Source organism: Patella vulgata, chromosome 6 (assembly GCF_932274485.2).
Source record: "Patella vulgata chromosome 6, xgPatVulg1.2, whole genome shotgun sequence".
Classification (NCBI taxonomy): domain Eukaryota; kingdom Metazoa; phylum Mollusca; class Gastropoda; family Patellidae; genus Patella; species Patella vulgata.
In genome coordinates this window covers 60,398,226-60,411,029 of record NC_065884.2, presented here as the reverse complement: position 1 = coordinate 60,411,029, position 12,804 = coordinate 60,398,226, and the positions used below count along the sequence as shown (strand labels likewise).

The following is a 12,804-nucleotide window of genomic DNA, read 5'->3' as shown; positions in this document are numbered from 1 at the left end:
CATCCAAATGACTAGACGCTGTTCCTCACATCTCTGACACGGGGAAATCAGGTTGGAAATCACAGTGAAAGTTCTCAGGACTGTATGGTTATTGATGAGACAGCCCTATACCCTTTGAGCCCCCCCCCCCCCTCGCACCCCTCGTTGCTCTGAGCTAGTTATGGCCCCGAGTGACTCCCCCAAAGTAACAGTGTTTCTTTGAATATATAAAGTTGTTAATAATTTATCGGAGTGGATATTCGCCATTCGAATGGCTAATAGCCTAGAGCCATAAGGATGGTTATTCGCCATTCGTTTTATATAATAAACCTAACATTCTTGTAGATTGTTTGTGCTTTTATTCAAAATACAGACCCAGAATCACTTTTTAATTGTCATTAGTTATTTGAAGCTTCATGGTGCATATGAACACCTTCGTTCACAGCAGAAGCGTAGACACCGAAACCGACATCGTGTGTAGATGGAAGTAGCACCCATTTGAAAAATTCTGTATTCTTGGAAATTTTGTATCTTTACTAATCCAGAAACATTGAAAACACATTTCTTTGCACTTTTGTTTATCACAAAGTAGATAAAATACAAACTTAATCTAATTTCATTCCTACGAAAGCAGCAGATGCTTATTGAAATTGTTCTACCTGATCTGCCTGCCTGCCTACCACTCGGAGTAGGCTACCCATATTATTTCATTGCCAACCGCATGTTCTATCTATATACCATTCGTATATTTCATTTCCTACCAATACTTCATTTCCAACTGCGTGTTATGGAGGGCCTGACAATGACAGCTGTCTAGTCGTTCGGATGGGACGAAAAACCGAGGTCCTGTGTACGTAAAAGATCCCTTGACAGTTGGAATTCGATATAAGAGTAGGCCGTAGCGCCGCTGCCCGGGCAAAATTTCCCTCATGGCACACTGTATGGCGTATGCCCGTCTTCATTAGCCCAGGTTAGGAACAGAACAGTGTGACGTTAAACCCCATTTCATTTAATTTCCAACTGCGTGTTATATTTGCCACCCGTATATTTCTATTTATACCTTCCATTTCAAACTAGAGAGAGAGGGAGACCTCAATGACAGACCTTATGATATAGCGCACACGTGCTGACCATGATCATAATTTGTTTCGGCTATTTCCCCTTGTCAGTGGAGCAGGACGGAGGGCCTGATAGGGACAGCTGTGTAGTCGCTGGGATGGGACGTAAAAAACTAGGACCCGTGTATACATTGGCGTATCCGGGCAAAATTTCCCGCATATGAAACTGGAATGAGAGAGAGGGTCATTTCGGGACTAACACACAGGGTTCCATTTTTTTTATTATTTGAAAAATTCCTTTCGCGCGTAGGGGTCTTTAGACTTTAGCAGTGGTAGGACCCGGAGAAAGCCCATGGGGTTGGACAGGCGACCCTACTCCTTGTCACGTACAACAGGTGAATCAAAACCATGTCATTCGTTTTTATTTTTCATATTTAGCAGCAGGATTTTATTTCATTTTTTTTTTTTATCTACCCAAACCTTTCATTTTCAACCACTGTTTATTTACAATCCATATATTTGAATAAAACTATTTAGTCTTATTTAAACCTTGCAAAGACAGGTCATAAAGTATGGTACTTTTTCGGGTAGTCGCCACTAGGCTATAAATAGTCCTTCAATGGCACTGTGTCAAACAACGTTTGTTGTAGTAGTTGTTTTCGCATTTTTACTGCAACGAAAATGATGTATGTGCATTTTGTAGGACGAAGTTAAACTAGTTGTAGGACAGAGAATATCGATTTAAAAAAAAGAATGGCAGATAACGAAAACGAATGGCAAATAACGTAAACGAATGGTGAATAACTCTTTGCCATTCGAATGGCGAATAGCCTCTGCCATAATTTGAGTGTTTCCTTTATGTGTTTATATATTTAGTTTGTATTGGATATATGTAGCGAGATTGTAAATCCTCGATATCTGAGTGGTTGTTCTGACCTCATCCGACCTTTATCGTCTGGAAAACAGATATACAGTACAGATCCAGATGAATATCCAGTCTCAAGGCCAATGATTAAACAAAATGCTGCAATACAGGTTTGATAATTTTAAAGTAGGCTACTAAGATGTATACCAAAGTTGAGAACAGGCTGCAGGACCTTGGGTCGGAGTCGAGTCGCAAATCCTCGGACCCAGAGCCCAAATTGAGTCAAAGTCACTGACTTTAGTTCAAATTCAGGTCTCAAATCTTCACAGACCCCAATTCCCACTTAAGTGACCATTTCATCAAATGAGCCTGCAATTCATGGCTAATAAGGCAATTCAGAGTTATTTCCCCTCACAGCAACTCAAGGCCTTAGCTCTTTCAAGTCACGAGTTGTCACAAATGTCAAGTCAAATCTCGAGTCATAATGAATATTTCAAGTCGAGTTGCAAGTCAGATCTAAAGCATTGTATTAAAATTGTACAACTCCTTAATTTCGGACAAGAAAATAAAAATTGTTAATATCATTGGACTTTATATGTTGATTTGTTTTCTCGTCTGACAATCTGTCTTCAATGATTATTACGTATTTAGATAAATCCAGTGTTAAGATATAACCAATTTTGTGTTCCAGAGCCAACACAAAAAGCCCAAATTTCTCATCTATGCCACACCAATTTGATTTTCTCTTCTTCGAAAACACCTGTTAAAAATTGTCCTTCATATTTCTTTGGGAAAAAAAAACTACTAACTGTTTACATTGTTCTAAAGCTTTTAGTTCCAAATTGTTATGTTTTCAAAATGTAAGCAAAACATCTTTCACATAGTTAATTTGGCTATTTATTTATCAAGACGCCTAAGAACAGAAAATTAAATTGGTGTGGCCTAATGACTTTTCCCAATATCCAACTAAATCAAGGAGGTTTATTAGCCTTTAGCGTCTTTAAAAATTATCATGCTGTCATAGCAATAGCCTATCAATGCATTCTCACATATCAGGCTAAATTCGTGCCACTCACCGCTGAGATATACTTATTTTCACTGACAGTAGCAATAGAAACTTTAGATAATTAGATAGTTACATTATTTAATAATTATTTATTTTACCAATATGCATTTTGATAAGACTTGCTTGTGATAGTATGTGGTCTTAAAATCCATATTTGTGGAATATTATGCTTCTAATCACATATAGACCCCCCAAGATGTTAATTAAACATTATTCAGTGTGATCATGTTTTCTAGACATAATTTGATGTTAGTCATGCTAGTCAGATTTATATTATTGACTGTATTAAAGACATGCTAGTCAGATTTATATTATTGATTGTATTGAAGACATTAGTCAGATCTATATTATTGATTGTATTATAAAACATGCTAGTCAGAGTTATTGACTGTTTTGTAGACATGTGGAGAAGCTGACTTTATTAATGATACACCACCCCAGTATGATGAAGTTTATGCTGCATTTGTTATCAGTACTGTTGGTAATGCTGATATAGATGTCATTGATCCTTCACCAGCTCTGGTACGTAGGTATTATATTAGACATCATTGATCCTTCACCAGCTTTGGTAGGTATTATATGTTGTAGATATAGATGTTATTGATCTTTCACCAGGTATTATATGTTACTGATACAGGTATCATTGATCTTCCACCAGCTTTGGTAGGTATTATATGTTGTAGATACAGATATCATTGATCCTTCACCAGCTTTGGAAGGTATTATACTTTTAAATACATAGTTGGGCATAAATATTGTTATCAGTCGAATGTGATCCGTGCTGGAAAAAAGGATCGGAATGTACAGTCTAATGAATTATGGGCAAAACTAGTGAAAAGTATGGATTTGGGTCAAAATGGAGAATTTTCACACAATTTAGTCCATAAAGTACCTTTATTTGGAAGGTTTGTAAGAGTTACAAACTCAATTTCTAAAACTTCCTCAGTGTGACTTATTATGCCAGCATGAGTCACAAATATCAAGGCATTGTAAACATGATTAAAAAAAACCATTTGTTGGCATGTGACTGGATAATTGAATATATTTTCAATTTCATGCAGAGTTAACAGGTAATGATCCTGTCACCAAAACCTTGAGTATGGTATACCCTATATATATTGATCAATGTTTAGAGATTGTCTTTTTGTCTCTTTAAACTTGTAAGCATTGTTTGACTAAATCGAAATTCGGGATCAGCTTAATCAATTATTATAACTGATTTCAAAAACTTGAACGCACAACTTCAAAATGCCTGGGGTTGGATGGCTGAATGGTTAGCGTGTGCGCAGTGTATCATAAGGTCTGTCTTTGAGTCAACCGGCGTGGTTTTGATTCCCCGTAGGGTCGCCTGTCCAACTTCGTGGGTTTTCTCCGGGTCCTCCGGTTTCTTCCCACTGCTAAAGACCCCTATGTGCAAGCGAATTATTGAAATAAAAGTAACCCATTTATGTTAGTCTCGAAATGACCTAGTTTGTGTCGAGTGGGCATTAAACCCAATCTCTCTCTCTTTCTCTCTCAAAATGCCTATCTTCTGTTTCAAATCTATGCATTAAGCACTTTTCATATTGTTTGAATTGTTTTTCAGGCAATACCAGGTGTATTAAAGTATATCTCGGCTAAAGATATACCAGCAGGTGGGGTAAATAATTGTTATCCTGCAAGTGATTCTGCCGCACCTGAAGAAGTAAGTAGTACTGAGTAACCCTTTAGGTACATGTAGATGTTGACTACCGGTACCCCACTTCCTTGAAGAAATAAGAGAACAATTCATATAGTAGTATGTCCAGGGACAGTCTGAATCCGTTGTATAGTGTTGAGTAAATCTAATTGATAAAAATTATGAAAAAAAAAGATTAAGACTAGATTTTGTGTTATACTTTTCAGGTATTTTGTAGTGGTAAAGTTATTTTTGCTGGTCAACCTCTTGGATTGATAGTAGCAGGTAATTTAATATTGGCATTCATTACAGTTGTAGCCTGATTAGTGGCATTTGCTGGATTTCTGAATAGCTTAAATATATTTTGATGGGTTCGGGGGGGGGGGGGGGCGACAAGTTTATATTCGTCACCACCTTACAGGTTGGTTTCTGTTAGACACTGTCATAAATGAAACATGGTTTCTTTTAACCACCTAACATTTCAATAGAACACTCTCTTACATTCTCAGATAACACCTAACATTTCAATAGAGCATTCTCTTACATTCTCAGATAACACCTAACATTTCAATAGAACATTTTCTTACATTCTCAGATAACACCTAACATTTCAATAGAACACTCTCTTACATTCTCAGATAACACCTAACATTTCAATAGAACACTCTCTTACATTCTCAGATAACACCTAACATTTCAATAGAACACTCTCTTACATTCTCAGATAACACCTAACATTTCAATAGAACACTCTCTTACATTCTCAGATAACACCTAACATTTCAATAGAACATTCTCTTACATTCTCAGATAACACCTAACATTTCAATAGAACACTCTCTTACATTCTCAGGAAAAATGGAATGTAAAGAAAAAAAATAATTATGAGAATATGCTTTTTTGATGAAGTCTGTATTCAATTTTCATTAATTCTCTAATTACAATGTAAAACGAAATGTGTTTAATTTCAGAGGACCAAATAACTGCTGATAGCGCAGCTGAAATGGTTAAAGTTACGTATAAAAATGTTCTGCCTCCGATTTTAACTATTGATTCTGCCATTCGAAATAATTCATTCTTTACACCTTTAACTGGACTTAGTGCTGGAGATGCAGATGGTAAGTGGATGATGAAGGAGCCTTGAAATGTGGTCGTATATTGTTCTTGTGTATATCCATTAGCCAGTCAGTCTATCTACTCATTTGTCTAAATGAAATTGGAAGTTATAATGCTGTCAAATTTCAATACTTTCTTATAAATTCTTTCAGAGTTATTGGCCTTTGCTAGTGGCAAAAGTTACCATTTGATTTTTATGAAATTAAGACTTTTTGATTAAAATAGTGAGACGTAAAAGCCTATTAATATCTAAATGCAGATACATATAAAATTTAGCACAAGGTACAATTTTGTGGAAACATAACTGGATGTATTACTGTGCAACATGTGGGCGAGGATAGGCTATTCTTGTATGTATCACACAAATTATGCACTTACTAGGATAATGATGATGGGCCATTCAGTGAGCTATGAGGTAAATTTTGCCTGGACAGAAGCACTGCAGCCTACTCTTATATCATATTCCAACTGTCCAGGGTACTTGTGCATGCCAATGTGTACACAGGACTTCAGTTTAATGCCCCATCCGAGCAACTTTACATTCTTCCTTGCCACGCCCTCCGCCCTGCATAACTGACAAGTAGGATTCATGTTGAAGAACTTCAAAACCAGGATCGAAAATGGGACCTCCAGGTTAGCGAGCCATCGTCTAGCTCACCGAGCCACTGTGGCTTCCGACAGCAAAATGAAGGTGGTATATGTAAAAGTTTATTTCCGGTGGGTGATGTAGACCTATATTTGTACAGGTTACATGTTTATATGACTAGATTTTATTTATTATTTGTGTATCAGTGTGTCTGACCATCTTATATTTATATTATTTGTATATGAAGGTGCCATAGCTAAATCAGCTCATCAACTAACAGGCCAGATATTTTGTACTGAACAGTATCATTATCATCTCGAAACACAGGTAGGCTACTTATCTCTTTCATATCTTCAAATTCCAACTTCAAAGGGTTTTTTACATGCATAGATGGATCCCGGTTTTATATATACCATCCAAACAACTAGGTGCACTTTCCTTGTCGATTCCACAGGCACCATTGTGGATTGGTAAGAACCCGGCCTTGCTTAAAGTCTAGCCCCTGACATTGTAGTTGAGAGCCCAGTAGTCCAGTACCCTATATCTCAACCAGGCATCTTCCCATCTCTACTTTTGGTCTAAAGCTAAAAAACATGAAAATATAAATAAACCATAAACTAGATCAGACCACTGTATCAGATCTAATGCTAGATACAAGAAATAATAGATTTCAAACAAACCATAGAAGAGACCCCTGAGGATGTGGGCCCCCTTAGACATTAGACAGTATATTTAAAATATAAATTATCAAACAATATAAAGAAAACAAAATCGGGGAAATTTCCACTTACATATTTTTTGAAAATTTAATTCATTCATTTTAAAAATTAAATGATAGAATTGTATTGGTGGGTGGGCCCCCTTTGTCTCCTGACAACTAATATTTTCAGACGCAGTCTGCCACTGGTAATAGGTCTTGCTAAAAACATGAAAATTAGTCTAGGCAAGATAGCATAAGTGCGGGCATTTGCTTCAATAGAAATGCTGACCACGGTTTATGGTCGGTCAAGACGTATATTATCACCAAAAAAATCCAAAATGACTGCCGGTTTTGTCCTGTAAATTCTGATTTCCACCCAATTATCATAATATAATCGAGTTTGGTATCAAAATATACGTTTTCGGGGTTTCTGAATCCATTTCCGTACACATTTTTGTGATAAGTGTTACCGCTGAGTCAATATCAGGGGTTATTCAAGGTGTTGGTCAGGTTTGGTGGGAAAATTCGAATTTTGCATAAGGATCAAGTTTGGTGTCAAAATATACATTTTGGAGGTAACTAAATCTATTTTTGTACATATTTTAGTGATTAAGAGATTCCCTGTGTCAATATAGGAGAAAGTCCATAATTAGAGATTTAGATTTCTGATTGGGGATCGGAGATCAATGATACTCCTACCTTAGACCTAATACAATGACATTCATCCAGTATCAACTAAATTTCATTTGGAATGTCTCCCAGCTCGCTGCTGTAGCGGCATAGTGGTATGTCGAATGGGGCCACTCCCAGATCACTACGGAAGCTGGTCGTGCCTTTTGAAGCATGTGGCATATTTTTTTCACAAAATGATTCAAATGTTGAGACACAGACAGTATTGCCTGTTTGACAGTGTTTGTCAGATATGCAAGGAACCATTTGATAATGAACAGCCCACCATTATTGCTCAATGTTGTAACGCTATTGAAGTGGAGGCGCCTGTAGGCCTATCAGGGTATACGCGGTCTGTGGTGCCAAACTTCAATTTTGTGGACCATTGTCTTTTACATGGTCTGTAGGCAGCTGGTACATTACAACAGATATAATGGGTGACCACTGTTACAACAGTAAACATTAGACTTGCAACACCTATTATTTAGACATGCCAAGACAGGACAAATGACGACTTTTAATCTAGTTGTATTTGACAAATGAACATTGAGGCCGGTGTACCTAAATAGATGACACTCATTAATTATTTGAACATCTAATACTAGCATTTAAATTATTCATCCCTCTGTTTAACCTAAGCAAAAAATCTCCTTGCAGAGGCGTGCTGGGCAGGTAGTCAATCGCCTACCCTGCTCTCATAAATGCAAAAGAAACTGGAAATGGTTGATAACGCTTGAATCCGATGCAATTTCTTACCAGGGTATAAGGGAGGGCGCGGGGGTGGCTATGTGCCGTGCCCCTCTTCCGAAAATGTGCCCTCAAATTTCGACAGTTACTTTAAAAAAAGTTAAATACCCAAGGAAATGCCCACCCTAAAGAAACATTGTGCCCCTTTTTCTACTGCCCTTTCCCTTTTTCCAACCTAATCCAGATATACTACAAACCAATCGCACTCAATGTACGTACAGAATATGTCCGTTTTTCATTGATGATGTAAAGGCCCCATATAATCAGACCCTGATTTCCACTGATGACTTCCAGAATAGACTTCACAGCTGGATTAATATTTCCATAATATTCAGAATCAACTAATTTGTCTTAGTTTTATTTATTTATCTAAATGAATTTAGGAAAATTGCAACACGAGTGACAGGAACGTTTTTGTCGCTTATATATTAACTCAAGGCCAATAAGTAACTTCCTTGGCCTGGCTTAAAGTGTATCCTGATCATCTTCTCAGTCTTGGTGTTGTCAGTCTACTTTCAATTTCAATTATTTGAGTCCGCAGTATAGCTAATCACCAATATTTGTATGGAAATGGATTCAGCTGCCCCGAAAGGATATGTTTTGATACCAAACTCGATCAAATTATGATAAGTGGATAAAACGTGGCATTTCCCAGTCAAAACTGGTGGCCATTTTGTATTTTTGCCAATTTGACCCATTTGGGCACGGATTTCGGACTGGGACTTTTTTTTGTCCCCCGTCCGTCTGTCTGTCCGTCACACTTTTTGGGACACAATAACTCTCCTTCTAATTGACCTAGAATGTATGTTCAAACTTGGTGTAGGTGTTTATTAGGTCAATGCCTTGATGGAGTTCGAAGATGAGCATTTTCTGCTTAGGGTAAGCAGAGATAAGCAATTTGATTGGTTGATGCTTTGGGACACGATAACTTTAGTTCTAATTAAGTGAGAGTGATGAAACTTGGTGTATAGTTTCATTACATCAATACCTTGACTAAGTTCGATAATGAGCATTTTCTGCTCAGGGTAAGCAGAGCGATAAGCAATTTGATTGGCCAAGACTTTGGAACACAATAACTCTCCATCTAATTGAGCTAAAATGTTCAAACTTGGTGTAGGTATATATGAGGTGAATGCCTTGATGGCGTGTGAAGATGAGCATTTTCTGCCTAGGGTAAATAGAGATAAGCAATTCGATTGGTTGATGCTTTGGGACACGATAACTTTATTTCCAATTAATTGAGAGTGATGAAACTTAGTGTATAGTTTCATTACATCAATACCTTGCCTAAGTTCGATATTGAGCATTTTCTGCTCAGGGTAAGCAGAGCGATAAGCAATTTGATTGGCCGAGACTTTGGAACACAATAACTCTCCTTCTAATTGAGCTAGAATGTTCAAACTTGGTGTAGGTGTTTATGAGGTCAATGCCTTGATAGAGTGCGAAGATGAGCATTTTCTGCTTATGGTATGTAGAGATAGGCAATTTGATTGGTTGATGCTTTGGGACACAATAACTTTAGTTCTTATTAAGTGAGAGTGATGAAACTTGGTGTATAGTTTCATTACATCAATACCTTGACTAAGTTCGATGATGAGAATTGTCTGCTTAGGCTAAGGAGCAATAAGCATTTTGATTGGTCAAGACTTTCGAACATAACAACTCTGCTTCTAATTGAGGTAGAATTTTTAAACTTGATGTAGATGTTCGTCTTGACTGAGTTCAATGATTAACATATCGAGCTAAAGCTAAGCAGAGATAAGCAATTTCCTTGGTCGATGCTTTGGGACAAAATAACTTTGATTCTATCTGATAGAGAGTGATGAAACTTAGTTTGATAATCAGTTTGATTGCTCGATACTTTTGAAAAAAATAGATGTGCGATTAATTAATATGTGTCATCTATTTATTTGGGGATTTCGGAGGGGGACATCAGCCTCACTGTTGGCTTGTTGGGTGATAGTATACGTCTAGACAGACCATAAACCGTGGTTGGCATTCTATTGCAGCGACTGCCCGAAATAATGCGAAATTGAGTTAAAATGCCTGGACTAAATATAGTTTTCAAACAAACCATAGACTAGATTTATCTCTTTATCTGATCTACTAATGCTAAAACATGAAAATATGAATTTTAAAAAAAGACATAGAAAATATATCTCTAAAAGGTCTAATCTAATGCTAAAAACATGAAAATATCAATTTAAAAAAAACATAGAAGAGACCTCTATAATAAATTTAATGCTTAAAACATGAAAATACAGATTTCAATGCTAAAAATTGTCATATTCATTTGAAAAAATATCTTATTAATTACAAAATCCGTCCAAATTTGAAACTACTAAGAAAGATTGCATTTAAATAAAATAATATAGGCATATATTTGTCTTAGAGGATGAACCCTCCCTCTCTTTTTCAATAGATATCAATTTGCTACCCCACGGAAGATGGAATGAATATATTGGCAGGTGCACAGTGGCTCAATGGAGTTCAACGAGCAGTTGGTCAGGTTTTAAATGTCCCTGCTAGTACGTAAGTGAACAATATAGGTGGCAAGTATATCTCCATAGGTCTGTCGGTCCTCCACAATGTCTTGGGTACAAATTTATTTTATCTATGCAAAGCACAAGTTATCTTCCATTAATGTTGAAATTGATTGAGCTTGTATTACAATATTTGTTAAAACTCTGTGGGATTGTTCATAAGGGTATTGTTCCAATCGTGAATTTTAAATGTATTTTGTAGTTATATTTTTATACACATTTTGACATGCAAAATTTTTTCGATACCAAATTTAGAAGTTATGTGATAACTAATTGCAGAGTTATGGCCCTTGATCACCATGGAAAATTTTTTCTTGCAGTATAACAGTGGAAGTAAAGAGAATAGGTGGAGCTTTTGGGGCTAAAATTACACGTAATTGTCCCGTATCAACAGCTTGTGCATTGGCAGCTCACATTTTAAACAGGTGAGTGATGAGATTGACAAGTCTGTGTAGAACAGTAGGACCCTTTACATCATTTCATTTCATGTGTGAAATATATATTATATTAATATATTATAAATTGTACAATTACATAACTTAATAATTCCAATTAGTCGCTAAAACTTGTGGTTTTTAATTTTTTAACGTTATTTTATCTGGATTATCGCCCTTATTATTGTGATTTTTTATCACCTTCTAAGATATGACGTCATTCCCAAAATAACGTCGCAACTCAGTCAGTAGACGACTGTCCCTCAAGACAGTCTACATTTCCTATTTGCTTCTTTGTATTCTTTGTATTCTTTGTTTTTGTTTTTGTGACGATGGAACATGTACCCTATATGTATTGAATACTGAAGCATTTCTCTATTGAATTTAGAGTTTAGACTACTTTTTTATACATTTCACCGATGTGGTTACTTGTATAGTAGTTTGACTACATATGCTTACATTCGTATTTCGTGTAGCATATAGCAGATCATGATTCATGCTGGCATTACACAATGGGTTCTTTGGGTTGTATTCCTAATTGTTTTCAAATACAGACCCGGGACTGTACAGCGCAGTGGACGCTTACAGCTAGCCCCCGGATCCATTCACTTTTTTTGAATTGTCTGTATGTTTGTGTTTTCCAGAGTATGATGTCCTGTCCGTGTATTTGTTTTTGTGTGGTGCAATCCCCCTGCACTTACTATTAGAGTGAAGTAATTTGACTGAAATTTTAATTTTCAGCATATTCTCTATTTTTTAATTATTATAGCACAATTTGTCAGCTCTTAATCTAATCTTACCTAATGCCGCTTTTAGCAAAGCAGAGATTAGAATTCTAGCTAATTGTTCTGGTGTAGATGACATAAAGTGAATATCTTGACTGTTCCATGATGATCATTTATTAATTAAATAGAGATATGTAATTTGATTCGTCAATCAGTGTCATCTATTTGATTTTGGCCGAGGACCTGAGGGACAGCTGTCTAGTCATGTGGATTGGACAAAAAAGCTGAGATTCCATAAAAGAACCCATGACAGTTGAATTCTATATAGGAGTAGACCTGCATGGCATATGCCCATCTTCCTTCGCCCATTCGGTGCAAACCAGTAGGATGTTAAACGCTATTTCATTTCATTTGGTTTTGGATTAAGCCCCACATGAGCTTCTTTATAATATTAATATATTGTTAATTTATTAGACCTGTTTGTATATTGTTAATTCAGACCTGTCCGTTTGATGGTGAATATCCACACTAATATGAAAACACTAGGAAAAAGAATGCCATGTCAAGCTCAATATACAGTAAGTTTGAATTAAAATCCTCACTCTTGATTGATTGAAACCATTTAAAGATATTTGTTTCCTTTCACAGAACTTAATGTA

At 36.4% G+C, this 12,804-nt stretch overlaps 1 long non-coding RNA gene across 1 annotated transcript; it reads left to right on the top strand.

Moving 5' to 3' along the window:
- Positions 1-4,852: 4,852 nt before the first annotated feature.
- On the top strand, positions 4,853-12,712 carry LOC130013268 (uncharacterized). Its single transcript, XR_008788662.1, has 6 exons — positions 4,853-4,910; positions 5,597-5,743; positions 6,575-6,654; positions 10,866-10,975; positions 11,307-11,411; positions 12,645-12,712. It is a non-coding gene; the product is annotated as an uncharacterized LOC130013268 (long non-coding RNA).
- Positions 12,713-12,804: the final 92 nt, after the last annotated feature.